The sequence below is a fragment of the Lagenorhynchus albirostris genome, chromosome X, assembly GCF_949774975.1.
Source record: "Lagenorhynchus albirostris chromosome X, mLagAlb1.1, whole genome shotgun sequence".
Lineage (NCBI taxonomy): Eukaryota > Metazoa > Chordata > Mammalia > Artiodactyla > Delphinidae > Lagenorhynchus > Lagenorhynchus albirostris.
In genome coordinates this window covers 54,923,817-54,942,058 of record NC_083116.1, presented here as the reverse complement: position 1 = coordinate 54,942,058, position 18,242 = coordinate 54,923,817, and positions in this window count along the sequence as shown.

Below are 18,242 nucleotides of genomic sequence, written 5' to 3'. Positions count from 1 at the left end.
GTAATAGGAACATACATACCAAAAATTACCTTAAATGTGAATGTATTAAATGCTCCAACCAAAACACACTGGCTTGTTGAATGGATACAAAAACAAGACTCAGGGCTTCCCTGGTGGTGCAGTGGTTGAGAGTCTGCCTGCCGATGCAGGGGACACGGGTTCATGCCCCGGTCCAGGAAGATCCCACATGCCGCAGAGCAGCTAGGCCCATGAGTCATGGCTGATGAGCCTGTGCGTCCGGAGCCTGTGCTCCACAACGGAAGATGCCACAAAAGTGAGAGGCCTGCATACCACAAAAAAAAAAAGAAAAAAGAAAAAAACAAGACCCATATATATGCTGTCTACAAGAGACCCACTTCAGACCTAGGGGCACATACAGACTGAAGGTGAGGGTATGGAAAAATATATTGCATGCAAATGGAAATCAAAAGAAAGCTGGAGGAGCTTCACTCATATCAGATTAAATAGACTTTAAAATAAAGAATGTTACAAGAGACAAGGAAAGATACTACATAATGATCAATGGATCAATCCAAGAAGAAGATATAACAATTATAAATATATATGCACCCAACATAGAAGCACCCTAATACATAAGTCAACTGCTAACAGCTATAAAAGAGGAAATTGACAGTGACACAATAATAGTGGAGGATTTTAACACCTCACTTACACCAATGGAAATATCAAAACAAACAGAAAATTAATAAGGAAACACAAGCTTTAAATGACACAATAGACCAGCCAGATTTAATTGATATTTATTGAACAGTCCATCCAAAACCAGCAGATTACACTTTCTTCTCAATTGCACATGGAACACTCGCCAGGATAGATCCCATCCTGGGTCACAAATCAAGCCTCAACAAATTTAAGAAAATTGAAATCATATCAAGCATCCTTTCTGACCACAACACTATGAGATTAGAAATCAATTACAGGGAAAAAATATAAAAAATACAAAGACATGAAGGCTACAAAATATGTTACTAAATAGCCAACAGATCACTGAAGAAATCAAAGAGGAAATAAAAAAAAATACCTAGTGACAAATGATAATGAAAACATGACAATCCAAAATCCCTGGGATGCAACAAAATCAGTTCTAAGAAGGAAGTTTTTAGCTATAAAAGTCTACCTCAAGAAACAATAAAAATATGACATGAACAATATAACCTTATACCTAAAGGAACTAGAGAAAGAAGAACAATCAAAACGCAAAGTTAAGAGAAGGAAAGAAATCAGAGCAGAAATAAATGAAATAGAAACAAAGAAAACAATAGCAAAGATCAATAAAACTAAAAGCTGTTCTTTGAGAAGATAAACAAAATTGATAAACCATTAGCCAGACTCATCAAAAAAAGAGGAGAGGACTCAAATCAATAAAATTAGAAATGAAAAAGGAGAAGTTACAACAGACACCACAGAAATACAAAGCATCCTAAGAGACTACTACAAGCAACTCAATGACAATAAAATGGACAACATTGAAGAAATGGACAAATTCTTAGAAAGGTATAACCTTCCAAGGCTGAACCAGGAAGAAATAGAAAATATGAACAGACCAATCACAAGTAATGAAATTGAAACTGTGATTAAAAACCTTCAATAAACAAAAGTCCAGGAAGAGATGGCTTCACAGGTAAATTCTATCAAATATTTAGAGAAGAGCTAATACCCATCCTTCTCAAACTCTTCCAAAAACTTGCAGAGGAAGGAACACTCCCAAACTCATTCTATGAGGCCATCATCACACTGATATGAAAACAATACAAAGATACTACAAGAAAAGAAAATTACAAACCAATATCACTGATGAATATAGATGCAAAAATCCTCAACAAAATACTAGCAATGGAATCCAACAACACAATCAAGGGATCATGTACCATGATCAAGTGGGATTTATCCCAGGGATGCAAGGATTCTTCACTATATAAAAATCAATCAATGTGATACACCATATTAAGAAAGTAAAGAATAAGAACCATATGATCATCTCAATAGATGTAGAAAAAGGTTTAAACAAAATTCAACACCGTTTTATGATAAAAACTCCACAGAAAGTGGGCATAGAGGGAACCTACCTCAACATAATAAAGGCCATGCACAAAAAACCCACAGCAAACATCATTCTCAATGGTGAAAAACTGAAAGCATTTCCTCTAAGGTCAGGAACGAGACAAGGATGTCCACTCTCACCACTATTATTCAACATAGTTTTGGAACTCCTAGCCACAGCAATCAGATAAGAAAAAGAAATAAAAGAATACCAATTAGAAAAGAAGAAGTAAAACTGTCACTGTTTGCAGATGACATGGTACTATCCATATAGAATCCTAAAGATGCCATCAGAAAACTACTAGAGATAATCAATGAATTTGGTAAAGTTGCAGGATACAAAATTAATGCACAGAAATCTCTTGCATTCCTATACACTAATGATGAAATATCTGAAAGATAAATTAAGGAAACACTTCCATTACCACTGCAACAAAAACAATAAAATACCTAGGAATAAACCTACTGAGGGAGACAAAAAACTGTATGCAGAATACCATAAGACACTGCTGAAAGAAATTAAAAATGATACCAAGAGATGGAGAGATATACCATGTTCTTGGATTGGAAGAATCAATATTGTGAAAATGACTACTACACAAAGCAATCTACAGATTCAATGCAATCTCTATCAAGTTACCAATGGCATTTTTTATGGAACTAGAACAAAAAATCTTAAAATTTGTATGGAGACAAATGGACCCTAAATAGCCAAAGCAGTCTTAAGGGAAAAAAACGGAGCTGGAAGAATCAGACTCCCTGACTTCAGACTATACTACAAAGCTACAGTAATCAAGACAATATGGTACTAGCACAAAAAATGAAACATAGATCAATGGAACAAGATAGAAAGCCCAGAGATAAACCCACACACTTACGGTCAACTAATATATGACAAAGGATGCAAGTATATAAAATGGAGAAAAAACAGTCTCTTCAATCAGTGGTGCTGGGAAAACTGGACAGCTACATGTAAAAGAATGAAATTAGAACACTCCCAACTCCATACACAAAAAGAAACTCAAAATAGATTTGACACCTAAATGTAAGACTGGACACTATAAAACTCTTAGAGGAAAAAATAGGAAGAACATTCTTTGAGGTAAATCACAGCAAGATCTTATTTGATCCAACTCCTAGAGTAATGGAAATAAAAACAAAACTAAACAAATGGGACCTAATAAAATTTAAAAAGCTTTTTCACAGCAAAGGAACACATAGACAAGACTAAAAGGCAACCCTCAAAATGGGAGAAAATATTTGCAAATGAATCAAAGGGTTAATCTCCAAAATATATAAACATCACATGCAGCTAAATATTAATGAAACAAACAACCCAATCCAAAAATGGGCAGAAGACCTAAATAGACGTTTCTCCAAAGAAGACATACAGATGGCCAAGAAGCACATAAAAAGCTGCTCAACATCACTAATTATTAGAGAAATGCAAATCAACACTACAATGAGGTATCACCTCACACCAGTTAGAATGGGCATCAACAGAAAATCTACAAGCAACAAAAGCTGGAGAGGGTGTGGAGCAAAGGGAACCCTCTTGCACTGTTGATGGGAATGTAAATTGATACAACCACTATGGAGAACAGTATGGAGGTTACTTAAAAAAATAAAAATAGAATTACCGTATGACCCAACATTCCCACTACTGGGCATATACCCAGAGAAAACCATAATTCAAAAGGACACATGCACCCCAATATTAATCGCAACACTAGTTACAATAGCCAGGTCATGGAAGCAACCTAAATGCCCATTGACATGGGCTTCCCTGGTGGTGCAGTGGTTGAGAATCTGCCTGCTAATGCAGGGGATGCGCGTTCAAGCCCTGCTCCGGGAGGATCCCACATGCTGCAGAGCAACTAGGCCTGTGAGCCACTACTGAGCCTATGCATCTAGAGCCTGTGCTCCGCAACAAGATATGCCGTGATAGTGAGAGACCCATGCACTGCTTTGAAGAGTGGCTCCCGCTTGCCACAACTAGAAAGAGCCCTTGCACAGAAATGAAGACCCAACACAGCAAAAGTAAATAAATAAATAAAAATTAAATGCCCATTGACAGACAAATTGTACATATATACAATGGAATATTACTCAGCCGTAAAAAGGAACAAAATTGGGTCATTTGTTGAGACGTGGATGAATCTAGAGGCTGTCATACAGAGTGAAGTAAGTCAGAAAGGGAAAAACAAATATTGTATATTAACACATATATGTGGAATCTAGAAAGATGGTAAAGATGAACCAGTTTGCAGGACAGAAATAGAGACACAGATGTAGAGAACAAACATATGGACACCATGTGGTAAATGGTAGGGTATGGGGGTGGTGGTGTGATGAATTGGGAGTTTGGGATTTACATGTATACACTGATGTTTATAAAATGGATGACTAATGAGAACCTGATGTATAAAAAAATTAATTAAATAAAATAAAAATAAACTACTAGGTATGCAAAGACAGAAAATGTGATATATAATGGAGAGAAAAAAATCAACAAAACAAAACAAAACAGTAACATCAGAAATCAGAGACAGAAAAATATTGTGTGTGTGGATGGGAGTGGGGGATGAAATTATAATTTATAAATACTGGTGATCTATATAATTAATATAATTTGGTTTACAAATACTGATGTGCCTTTCAAAATATCTTTAATGATATCTCTTAATGATAACTATGTAGAATACTCATATTTTACCATCTAAAACAAGACAATGAAAACTTAAATTTACAAAATATTTTGATAGACTATAATGCTGTGTTAAAAACAAACAGAAAGGCTCTATAATTTAAATAATAGAATTATAAATTCTAAGACTTACACACAGATCAGTAATGTCAGAATTTTTTTCAAGATAGTTTGTCAGAAAGAAAACTATGAATTCTATATTTATCATTTTCTTCAATGAATATATATATATATATATTACATAGCAACAACATTGGAATGGTCCAATTTATACAAAATACACAAATAATTAAAAATGAGTTTCTAAGTCTTTAATTTGTATTAATGTACCTTTTTTAATGTTATGATAGAATCTCATTCATTATGAAATGTTCTGAGGTAGTTATATTTCTCATATGTTTTGAATTACAAGAATTATTTATATATTCAATCTTAATATTATAGCTTCATTGCTCAATAGGAAAAAATCCACTGGATATGAATTATTCTGAGAAAGACAAAATCTTTTCTTCTGTTTTAAATACAAAAAGATGAAAAGATCTCTAGTGACATAAAATCCACATTGCTTCAGGCTCAGCTTCCAAATCATAGCTATTGCTGTGTAACTCAAAGCTACTGGTTAACTCCAATGCTGCAGTGATTCCTTAATGAAATAGATGAGGGATAATGGGTCATAAGAAATGTAAGTTAAATTATTAATTTAAAAAGGTAAAGAAAAATTAATGAAAGGTACAAAAGACATACCTATATTTGAAAGCTATCTGAGAGATATAAACCCAGAAGGGATTTAGCACCTAGACTTTAGCCTCTAGTCAAGTGGTGATAAAACTCCTGACATTACAAATACATTTATTTGACAGTTGTTCTCACTCATAAAATAATGGGTCCTTCAAAAAGCTCATTACAGATTGCTAATAATCTTTTTCTTTTAATTTTTTTTTTAATTTTTATTTTTTTGCGGTACGCGGGCCTCTCACCGTTGTGGCCTCTCCTGCTGCGGAGTACAGGCTCCGGACGCGCAGGCTCAGTGGCCATGGCTCACGGGCCCAGCCGCTCTGCGGCACGTGGGATCCTCCCGGACCGGGGCACGAACCCGTGTCCCCTGCATCGGCAGGCAGACTCTCAACCACCACGCCACCAGGGAAGCCCCTAATAATCTTTAAAACCCATAAAATTGTCTTCTGACATTTATTGCCAAATAGTAACCTGAGGATGTTGATACATACAATCTTCTTGGTGACATTTGAAAATTTTATTCATAATTTATTCAGAGAATATAAAAATTTATAGAGAAATGTTCGGTTAGAATACACTTGTGGGCAGGGAGGCAAAAATCAAGTTGCCTGTGGGCAGACTGGAAAACCCTGAAATTTATTTTGCAGGAACATCAAAGGAAGAGAGTAATATCATATTCCTGGAAATTTTCTACTGGATATCACCCTTTGAATCCATTCAACTTCTTTTGAATATTATTCAAGTCTTTATAGAGGTAATTTTATTACATTTAAAAATATAATTCATTATTATTATTATTATTTTGCATTATATGTTTTTAAAGTGCTTGTTCATGTTACTTAATTGGCCATTGATATTACTGGAATTATAGAGATTGACTTTTATTATAGTTGGTTAAATATCAGTGCTATTTCAGAATTATTGTATTGCTAGATGATACTAGTCCAGACTGGTATAGCACTTTCTGATTAGGTTATATTTCCAAACTTTCTTATATTAAAATTCATCACTTATAGATGTAAAAAATTAATAAACAGAAACTGCAATTAAATAGAGTTGGGAGACCAGAGGGGGAGCTCTCATACCCTGCAACAATAGCAGCACCAACAGAAAAAATAAAGACTCCTCTTCCCTGTCAAGGACTCGGCCAATGAAAAGCCATGGACTCCCTGCTTACAATAACCCTCCCAATTTCCTTTTCTATCCAATAAAATAAAATTATTTTTAAGGCAGGACGAGTACATTTTTAAACATAAAATTATTTTTCTGTCCACTTGATCTGCTATCCCCTCTACTTTAGTGTGCATTATGCATCAGCATTATACATAACATTTCATTCTCAATCCTGTAAAGGCTCACAATAACCCACTACTCACTTTGTTGGACTATGTAAACTGTCAATACATTACTTTGTTATATAACCCTTTGTCTCAAAAAGTTATATAACTGTGCCTTGACTTCTCACAGACAGAACAGTCCTCAGAGATTTCTGAAAGACTGTCTCCTGGGTTATAATCCTCAGGTTGCAGCAATAATTTTTTTCATTTCTTTCTTATAATGACTATTAATTAATATTTTTGTTGACACTCTATATAAGTGTTCTCCTTTCCTTACCTTGTGGAGCCTTGAATGTGGCTCACCATGGTTGCAGACCCCACATTGCAATCTCTGCTTATCATGAACAAACTCATCTTTGCTGGAGAAATATCTAGCAGTCTACTTATTTTAAGTCAACACACAATGGGATCTTGACAAACAATTTGCAAAGTAGCTCTTTGAGCAAAGTCTAAGTAGGATATTCTTCCTTGAACTCAAAAGATAAAAAGACACACTCACTCACCCATTCTCACACAGACGGAGATAGAGTTATAAGTAATTCTTTGTAATAATAAGTAACATTCTGTTTAATAAAACACCTAGGCAATGTCCAGAGCCTCAAGAGGTGGGTGTTGCTGTTTCCAAAATGAGTGTTATACACATCAACAAACTAAAAAAGCAAAATTACATAATTATATCAATAGATGCAGGAAAATCATTTGACAAAATTCAATACCCATTCATGGTAAAAACTCTCAGCAAACTGGGAATAAAAGAGAGCTTTCTCAACTTGATAAAGACTATCTACAAAAAACGTACAGCTAACATCATACTTAATTGTGAGAAATTTGAAGCTTTCCCACTAAGACGAGGTACAAGACAAGGATGTCCCCTCTCACCACTCCTTTTCAACATGGTACTGGAACTCCTTGCATATGCAATAAGGCAAGAAATAAAAATGAAATGTACACAGACTTGGAAGGAAGATATAAAACATTTGCTTGCAGATGACAAGAACATCTATGTAGAAAAATTGAAAGAGTTGACAAAAGAACTCCTGAACTAATAAGTGATTATAGCAAGGTTGTAAGAAAAAATGTTAACATACAAAAGTCAATTGCCTTCCCATACACCAACAATGAACAAGTGGAACTTGAAATTAAAAACACAACACCATTTATATTAACACTCCCCCAAAGTGAAATACTTAGGTATAAATCTAACAAAAAAAAATAAGATCTATATAAGGAAAACTACAGAACTCTAATGAATGAAATCAATGGAGAGATATTCCATGCTAATGGACAGGAAGACTCAATATTATTAAGATGTCAGTTCTTCCCAACCTGATCTATAGATTCAATGCAACCCCAAGCAAAATCCCAACAAGTTATTTTTTTGGTATCAACAAACTGATTCTAAAGTTTAAGTGGAGAGGCAAAAAGCCCAGAATAGCCAACACAATACTGAAGGAGAAAAACTAAGATGGAGCACTGACGATACCCAATTTCAAGATTATTGTAAAACTACAGTAATATTTCATAATGATAAAAGACAAATTGATAAGTAGAACAGAATAGAGAGTGGAGAAATAGATCCCCATAAATGTAGTCTATTACCTTTGACAAAGGAGCAAAGTCAATACAGTGGAGCAAAGATAGTCTCTTCAACTAATGGTGCTGGAACAACTGGACATTCACATGCAAAAAAACGAATCTAGACACAGACCTTACAACTTTTACAAAAAGTAACTCAAAATGAATCATAAACCTAAATGTAAAATAAAAATTATAAAACTCCTTGGTGATAACAGGAGAAAGCCTAGATGATGTTGAGAATGGTAATACATTTTTAGATACAACACCAAGGGCATAATCTATGAAAAAATAATTGATAACATGGATTTCATTAAAAGTAAAATCTTCTGTTCTGTGAATGACAATGTTAAGAGAATTAGAAGATAAGCCACATACTGAGAACAAATATTTGTGAAAGACATATCTGATAAAGGATTATTATCCAAAATATGCAAATAACTCTTAGATCTCGACAAGAAGAAAACAAACAACCTGATTTAAAATCGGCCAAAGACCTGAACAGACACCTCACCAATGGCCTATGCCAATGGCAAATAAGCATATATTCCACATCATATGTCATCAGGAAAATTTAAATTAAAATAATAATGAGATATTACTACATACTTATTACAATGGCCAAAATCCAGAACAATGACAACACCAAATGCTGACAAGGATGAGGAGCAAAAGAAATTCTCATATATTGCTGATGGGAATGCAAAATGGTACAGCCACTTTGGAAGACAGTGTCACAGTTTCTTACAAGACTAAACATGCTTTTACCATACAATCTAGCAATTTTACTCCTTGGCATTTATCCAACGTTTTTAAAAACATGTCCATACAAAAACCTGTACACAGATGTTTATAGCATCTTTATTCATAATTGCCAAAACTTGGAAGCAACCAAGATGTCTTTCAGTAGGTAAATGGAAGGAAGAATTTAGTCCTTCCTGACTGACTGTTTGAGCTGAGTATTAACCTTCTCCACCATTTGGTGCTCCTGGTTCTTAGGCTTTCCTGGGTCTCCAGCTTGCAGAGAGTAGATCGTGGGACTTCTCAACCTTCAGAATTGTGTGAGCCAGTTCCTTATAATAAATCTCTTCATATATATACACACACACACACACACACACACACACACACACACACACACAACGCAGGATGGGGACCCCTTCCAGGGCCTGAGAGTGGGCTCTTGTCTAACACTCAGAAATGAATTTTCCGAGGAGACACACATGCTGACAAAGCAAAAGACTTTATTGAGAAGGGGTGCCTGGGCCGAGAGCAAGAGGATAAGGGAACCCAGAAGGACTGCTCTGCCACGTGGCTCACAGTCTCATGGTTTATGGTAATGATGTTAGCTTTCTGATTGTCTCTGGCCAATCATCTTGCTCATGCCCACATTTGGTCTGACTCAGGGTCCTGCTTTATTCTGGTTGTGTGCATGGATCTGTTTTGGGATGGAGAATGGGCATAATTTCAAAGTGATGCACCACTTATTGCTGGGAAGAGCAGAGCAAGGATTAAATTTTCTTATAGATATAAAATATGACTAAGAAGACTGATCTAACATTGGGTTGCCAGATTTAACAAATAAAGACACAAGATGCCCTGTTAACTTTGAACTTCATTTGTTTATCTGAAATGTAACTTTAACAGGTAATCTTGTATTTTATCCGACCATAGTCTAAGAACAATTTGAATGCCTTCTTTGTTTCCTACAACACATACACCTATATTACATTTTACTGTACCTCATTCACTATTAAAAACATACAATTCTGGCAATACTGACATGATTATCCACCTTAATGTGATAATGTAAATGTACATACTTGATATTTATTATTTTCAGCGGACACAACACTAAATCCTATGACCTCACTAGCGTGGAAGAATTGTGTTGATGATATAGTTGGAAATCAGACTATTTTTGAATTCCAATATATTTTCTATTTCAGGAAATTGGGAACATGTCTCTTCTGCATAGAAAATATATTATTGATAACATTTATAACAGTTTGTAAGTACATTAGCATATTGGTTTTTTTTATTTTATTGTGGTAAGAACACTAACATGAGCTTTATCTTCTACAGAGATTTTTAAGTAGAAGTTTGTTATCTATAGGCACAATATTATACAGCAGGTCCCTAGAACTTATTTACCTTGTATAACATAATTGAAACTTTATAGCCATTGATTAACAAATCATTTTCCCCTCTATCCAGCCCCTGGAAACCACCAATATACTCTCTTCTTCTCTTGAGTTTGACTATTTTAGTTATGCCATATAAGTGGAATCATGCAGTATTTGTTCTTCTGTGACTGACATTTCATTTAGCATGATGTCCTCAAATTTCATCCATGTTGTTGCATATTGCAGGATTTCCTTCTTTTTTAGACTGAATAGTATTTCATCGTATGTACAGATCACATTTTTTTATCCATTCATCTGTCAAGGGACATTTAGGTTGTTTCCACATCTTGGCTATTGCAAATAGTGCTGCAATTAACATGGGAGTAATAATAACTCTTTAGGATTCTGATTTCAAATATTTTGGATAAATACCAAGAAGTAGAATTGCTGGATTATATGGTAGTTTTATTTTTAATTTTTTGAGGAACCTCTATACTGTTTTCCATTGTGACTGCATCATTTTGCATTTCCTTTAACAGTGTGCAAGGTTTTCAATTTCTCCACATCCTTAAAAACACTTACCTTTTTTTTTAATTGCCAAACATCCTAACAGGTGTGAGGTAATAGGTAGTATCTCATTGTGGTTTTGATTTGCATTTTCCAAAATAATATGAGATTGAGAATATTTTTGTATACCTTTTGGCCATTTATTTGTCTTATTTGGAGAGGTCTGCCCATTTTTTACTGGACATTTAATGTTTTTTATTATTATTATTATTGAGTTTAGGAGTTTCTTATATATTTTGGAGATTAATGCCTTATCAGGTATATGGTTTGTGAATATTTTCTCCTATTATGTAGGTTACCTTTTCATTGTATTGATTGTTTCCTTTGCTGTGCATAAGTTTTCATCAAATGCTTTATAAGTTTTCACTATACAAGTCTTTCACTTTCTTAGTTAAGTTTACTCCTAAATATTTTATTCTTTTTGATGCTATTGTTTTCTTAATTTCCCTTTCTGATTTTTGTATGTTGATTTTGTATCCTGAAACTACTGAACTTATTAGTTGTAACTATTTTTGTAGGTTTTGTACATTTAGGATCATGATAGCTGCAAACAAGGAGAATGTTCTTTCTTCAAAATTTGGATTTCTCTTATTTATTTTTCCTTGCTAATTGCTCTGGTTAGAAATTTTACTACTCTGTTGCATTGAATTGGTAAGAGTTGGTGTCCTTGCCTTCTTTCTGATACTGGAGGGAAAACTTTCAGGTATTTTTTTCCCCATTGAGCATAAATATTATTTTAAAAATTATAAGAGAGTCTAATAAGATATATTCTTTTGGTCCTCACAATGATAGTATAATCGCCACTCTAAATTTTAAGAAAACTAGTTCAGATATGTTAAATGACTTATAAAAGTAAATGGTGAATCCACAACTGAAATCAAAGCTTTCTGTTTGCTATTACAGCCTTCCATACTCTTAATGACTAGGGGATGACATTGGTGACCAAAAACTGAAAGAAATTTAGTATTTTAGACAAATATAATTAAGATAGGGAAAGGGAAAATGGAACTATGATTTTTCTCCCTTAGTATCTCTCTTCTGTACAATCTACTATACAGTGTTTCTAGTCTTCTATTAGGTACATTCGTGATGTCTCCAAATTACTGTTCCTTTGACAGTAAGAGCATTTTGACTGAGGAAGTGATCACAAATGGACTACTATATACCTATCTATCTATCATACTAAAAAGGAAAAAAATGTTGCTGTTCTAGCATGGAACTAGAAAAGAGAGATAAAAGAGAGAAGGTACAGAACATAAAATATCTTTATAACGTACCTTAATTTTTTGAAAACAGCAGAAAAAAACTGACATAATGACATATTTCTTTCAGTATTGCATCCTTCATACTCATACATGTAATGCCCTAATGCAAATGTTTCATAATGCATTGAACTAGTTTAAATAGTTCTAAATGTTTTAATCAATACATTCAATACAGGCTTTTTGTAGAAAGGAAATTTAGAAGGAAGAGAGACATTTAACTTAATCAGTAAAAGACCTTCATTTCCCCTCCAACAACCCTCCCCAGAAGTAACCAATAATAAAGTCTGATTTGTAAGCTTCCATATATTTTCAGTGCATAAACAAATAAATAGAAGGATAACTAGATAGAGCTACATGCATATATTTCAATATATATATAATATTGGTGTATATATATATATATATGCTTTTTACACAAGTGATATCATACTATATATTTTCTTTTGCAATGTTCTTTCATTCAACTATATGTGTTTAAGATATATACAACTTAGTATAGATGTCTACCTCATTTGTTTTAACATCTGCACATTATTTCACTGAATCTGTATAAATATCTCTCTGTATATCATATATCTAATGAAATATATTCTTTCATTACAGCAGGACTGCATATAAATATTAAAATTACAAACAATAAAGAAAAGCAAAATGTGAAAAATAACTCACTTTCCAATCCCAAATTCACTCACAATTCCACTATGTGAAATTCCACCAGCTGGGTGTCCTAAAATTCAATTCTGACACTAACAAATTAGCACAGACCCCACAGGTTAAGTGCTCAGTGCTCCTCCAACCTCATATACCAATAGCACATCCAGGTTATCACCTGTACTTTTGACTGATGGGGTATGAATTAAAGACTTCGATAACCCCCTTCTCAGATTCAATCATTTGCTAGAATGGTTCAAAGAACTCAGGAAAACATTTGTTTTTTACCAGTTTATTATATAACAAATGATATGATAAATGATATACATGAACAGCCAGATGGAGAGATACATATGGCAAGGTGTGGAAGTATCCCAAGTGCAGGATCTTCTGTCCCTTTACAGTTGGGGTGTGCCACCCTCCCAGTCCATAGATGTGCACACCAACCAAGAAGCTCTCCAAACTCCATACTTTGGGGAATTTTATGGAGGCTTCCTCATGTAGGTATGATCAATAATTATCTCAATCTCCAGCTCTTCTCCCTTTCCAGGAGAATGGGAGGTGGGGCTGAAAGTTCGAAGCATCTACTCATAGCTTAGTCCTTCTGGAGACCAATCCTCATCCTAAAGCTATCTAGCAGACTATCGAGTCACCTTGTTAGAACAAAAGACAGTCCTGTTACTGAGGAAATTCCAAGGAATTTAGGAACTGTGTCAGGAACCAGAGTCAAAGACCAACTATTAGAACAAAAGATACTCCTAGTGTTTTTGTCATTTAGGAAATTACAAGGGATTTGGAAGCTTTGTGTCAGTAATTGGAAGCAAAGACCAACATATCTATGTTCTATTATTTTACACATGTAGCTTTTTTCTTAAGATAATGCTTCTGTTTTTTCTGTAACATTCCGTTTTAAAGTCACATGTCCAATGATAGGAAAAATAAACAAAACTTGACTATCTTATACTAGATTACTATATTTAACAGAGTTTTATTTTTTTATTAAGAAGTCTGATGAACTCTCTCTTGCTTGAGATAGCATAGGATAGCAATGATAGCAATTAACACTATGAGTTCTGAAGTGATACAACTTGAGGTGAAGTTTTGAGTTTAGTCCTTATATACTGTGCAATGATGATGTTACTCATTCTTTCAATGCTTAAGTTTTGTCATCTCTAAAAGAAAGATAATAATAGTTCCAACTTCATGAGTTGTTGGTAATAAATAAATTAATGCACGTAGAAAAATTGGAACAGTAAATTACACAGTAAATGTTCAATAAATATTAGCTAGTATTTGAGAAGACAAGAAGATGATGATTTAGATTGAAGGACAGTTAAGGTGAGTTGTGCTGAGATGTTTTGAATGAAGAATATATATATATATATATATATATATATATATATATATATATATATATATATATATATATACTGATTCCCATATATATTTTCTCCCTATCATATAAACACACATTTTTTCTTCTCTCAGAAAAGTTATAGCTTGCAACAGATATAGATCTTGAATCATGCTTAGCTTTATCTGCAAGAGTCTTCATATGTCTTGTCCAAAATAGAATTCATTTAATACTATCTAAAAAGGCCAGGGTTAATGTTAGAACCTCAAACATTTACAGTTCTACTTTTATGGGGTCAGCTTTTCACTGGTTCAGCTTCAAAAAAATATTAAATCAGAATTTGGAGCTTATTTCTATTAGCTTAAACCCCTCCTCCTTGTAATACATCCTATCACATGATCTCTGGTGTTCCTCCTTGCTATAATTGTCCACCATTCTCACATATACTCTCCTTCACTCACTGTGTCTTTTAACATCTAGCTCACCATCTTCTTTCTCAACACCACTCTTTATGTCATAATTCTTAGTGATTTTAACATTCATCATAAAAATGATCAATCCAACATTATGAATTGTAAATTCTTTACTTCCTCCCCTGCAATTACTTTTTCCTCCATCCATTTCAGCCTCATGTATGTATGGTCATAACCTTTTCTTTACCAATAATTACCACCTCCAAAATTTCAAGTTCAAACCTCCCACTCTTGGACATATAACTGCTATATTTTTCAGTTCAAGTCCTCTCTATTCTTGCACTTCTATAATTCTCCAGCCCTAATTGGACCTCTAATCAATTGACCTTACCAGATCTTCACTATCCCTTATTCTGGTCATATTTTTACATCCCTCTTTATCTAGCCTAGTTCCAAGTTTCATCATTCCAGTAACTCTCTTGTCCCTCTCAAACCTCTGGCCCCTTTATCTCTAAAAACATTCCTGAACAAACAACAACCTTCATGATCCAATATGCCACCTACTCACATCTGTACCTAAGCAGGTGAATAAGGCTAGGAAAAACAAACAAATTTGCTAACTTGTCTTACTTAAATATTTGACTACAAATGGTAAGTGAGTCTTTAGCACTTCCTGGTAAGTTTGTTAATCCTGCCTAGTCAATTTACGATGTCAATATCTGAAATAATTTCATATCTTCTCCTCTATCTTGGAACTTCCAATTCCCTTCCTTATCCTGTTTCAGCTGATGAAGTTACTGTTTTTTTCCACTGAGAAAAGAAAATTATCAGAAGAAAACTTCTTATTTTCTACGATGAAACTACCAACTTATAAACAACTATGAAAATACTCTTTTCTCCCTCTTGGTATAAGGGAAGAATTAGTCTTGCTTCTATTTTATTACTCCCCATTACACCTGAGCAATAGATCCCATCTTTTCTCTTCTACTCAAGGACTCTGCTTGTGTAATGATTTCTCTCTCTCTTGCATCATTAACTTCTCCACTACGTTGGCTCATTTCCAAATGCAAACTTGCTGTAATATTTTCATCTAAAATATAAAATCCTCGCACAGCCATAAATCTGCCACTCTCTACCGTTCTAATTCTCTGTTCCTCTTTAGAGTAAAAATATATATGCAGATAAATTGCTCAACTTACTGTCATCTTCATATAACAATTTTTTCCTCAGACCATTTCAATTAGACTTTTGTTTGTTTACTCTTCTGAAATTGAACTTGTTAGTACTTCTCTTGACAGGGATCTCTAATGTTGCCAAATGTATTGGCAAAGTCTTACCCTTCATCTTACAACGTGGCACAGAAGCACAGGACTTAAGTTTATCACTCCATCTCTTTTGAAAACCCATTTTCAACATCATGTTTACCATTCTTTTCTTCTATCTCACTGTCGTGATAACACAAACTGTTTTTTCCTGCTGACTTTACTTATTGTTCCTTTTTTAAAATTCTCTTCCCAAAGTCTAATTGTAGGAAGTCTCCAAGGCTTATTCCTGTTAAATCCTTAAGTGGCTGTATCTAGTCTCACGGCTGTAAATATGAATTATATGCTGAAGACTCCAAAACTGCTATCTCCAATTCACATCTCCATTCTGAACTACAGACTCACATATCTAACTCCTTAGTTGTCATCTCACTAGGATTTCTAACAGGCGTCTCTACCATAATAGATGAAAGATTAAATTCCAGATTACCACCAACTCTGAAACTTGCTTCTTTCTAGGCTTCCTCAGCTTGATAAATGGAATCAAGTTTCCATGAGAGTCATCTTTTTTTTTTTTACATCTTTATTGGAGTATAATTGCTTTACAATGGTGTGTTAGTTTCTGCTTTATAACGAAGTGAATCAGTTATACATATACATATGTTCCCATAACTCTTCCCTCTTGCATCTCCCTCCCTCCCACCCTCGCTACCCCACCCCTCTAGGTGGTCAAAAAACATGGGAGTCATCTTGATCCCTCTCTTTTCCTTACACTTCAAAATAATCTATCCACAAATTTTGTTAGTCCTGCTTTCAGAATATATACAAAGTATAACCTCTTCTCAAACTTCTGTAGATATGACTATAGGGCAAGCCACTCTTACAATTGACTCCTAATGGATCTGTTTGTTTCTAGTCCTGTCTTCCACAGTCTATATGCACATATTAGTCAGAGTACATTTTTATTAAATTATTTATTATTATGTAACTATAAATCCACAGACATTTCTAAGAAATTATACAAAGAGATTCCACGGACCCTATACCTATATTCCCTCAGTGTTAACATCTTACAAAACTATAATACAATATCATAACCAAGATATTGACATTGATGTAGTCATGAAACAGTACAGCTGAACAACCACAAGGATGCCTCCTGTTGCCATTTTTTTATCTACACTAAATTTTCTCTTACGCCTTCAATCCCTGGCAACCAATAATCTGCTCTACATTTCCATAATTTTGCCACTGAGAGACTGTTTAAAAGATGAAATCACACAGTATGTAAATTTTGGTATTGGCTCTTTTCACTTAGCAAAATTCTTGGATATTTATCCTAGTTATTGTATGTATTGATAGTTTGTTCCTTTTTCTTTCTGAGTAGTATTCCACAGCATGGATGTACCACAATTTGTTTAACCATTCACCCGTTGAAGCACTTATGGATTGTTTCCTGGTAATGTCTAACATAAATAAAGCTTTTATAAACATTATGTACTGTTTTTTTGTGTTATATAAGTCTTTATTTTTTCTGGGGTAAATGTCCAGGAGTGCAAATACTCTGCCATATGGCTTGTTTTTATCCTCTTTCAGGGATTTTCACAATTCACGTTTTTTTATTTTGATAAGGTTCAATTTTTCAACTTTTCCTTTTTATGGGTCATGCTTTTTGGTATAAAGTCTAAAACATCTTTTTTTAGCTCTAGATCCCAAAATACTTTCTTCTATGTTTTTTAAATTTTATTTTTATTATAGTAGAATATACTTAAGATAAAATTCATTATTTTAGCCATCTTTAAGTGTATAGTTTAGTGTTATTAAGTACAGTCACATTGTTTGCAACCACCACCACCATTCATCTCCAGAACTTTTTTTATCCATCCAAATGGAAACTCTACAATTTAAACAATAACTTTCCAATCTCCCACCTGCCTAAACCCTGCTAACTACCATTGTACTTTTTGTTCCTAAAAATTTGGCTACACTAGGTACCTCATATAAGTGTAATCATACAGTATTTTTCCTTTTGTAACTGACATTTTACTTTGCATAATGTTTTCAGGTTCCATCCATGTTGTAGAATGTATCAGAATTTTTTTTTAAGAGTGAGTAATATCCCATTGTATGCATATACCACATTTTCTTTATCCACTCATTGTCAATGGACCCTTAGGTTGCTTCTACAA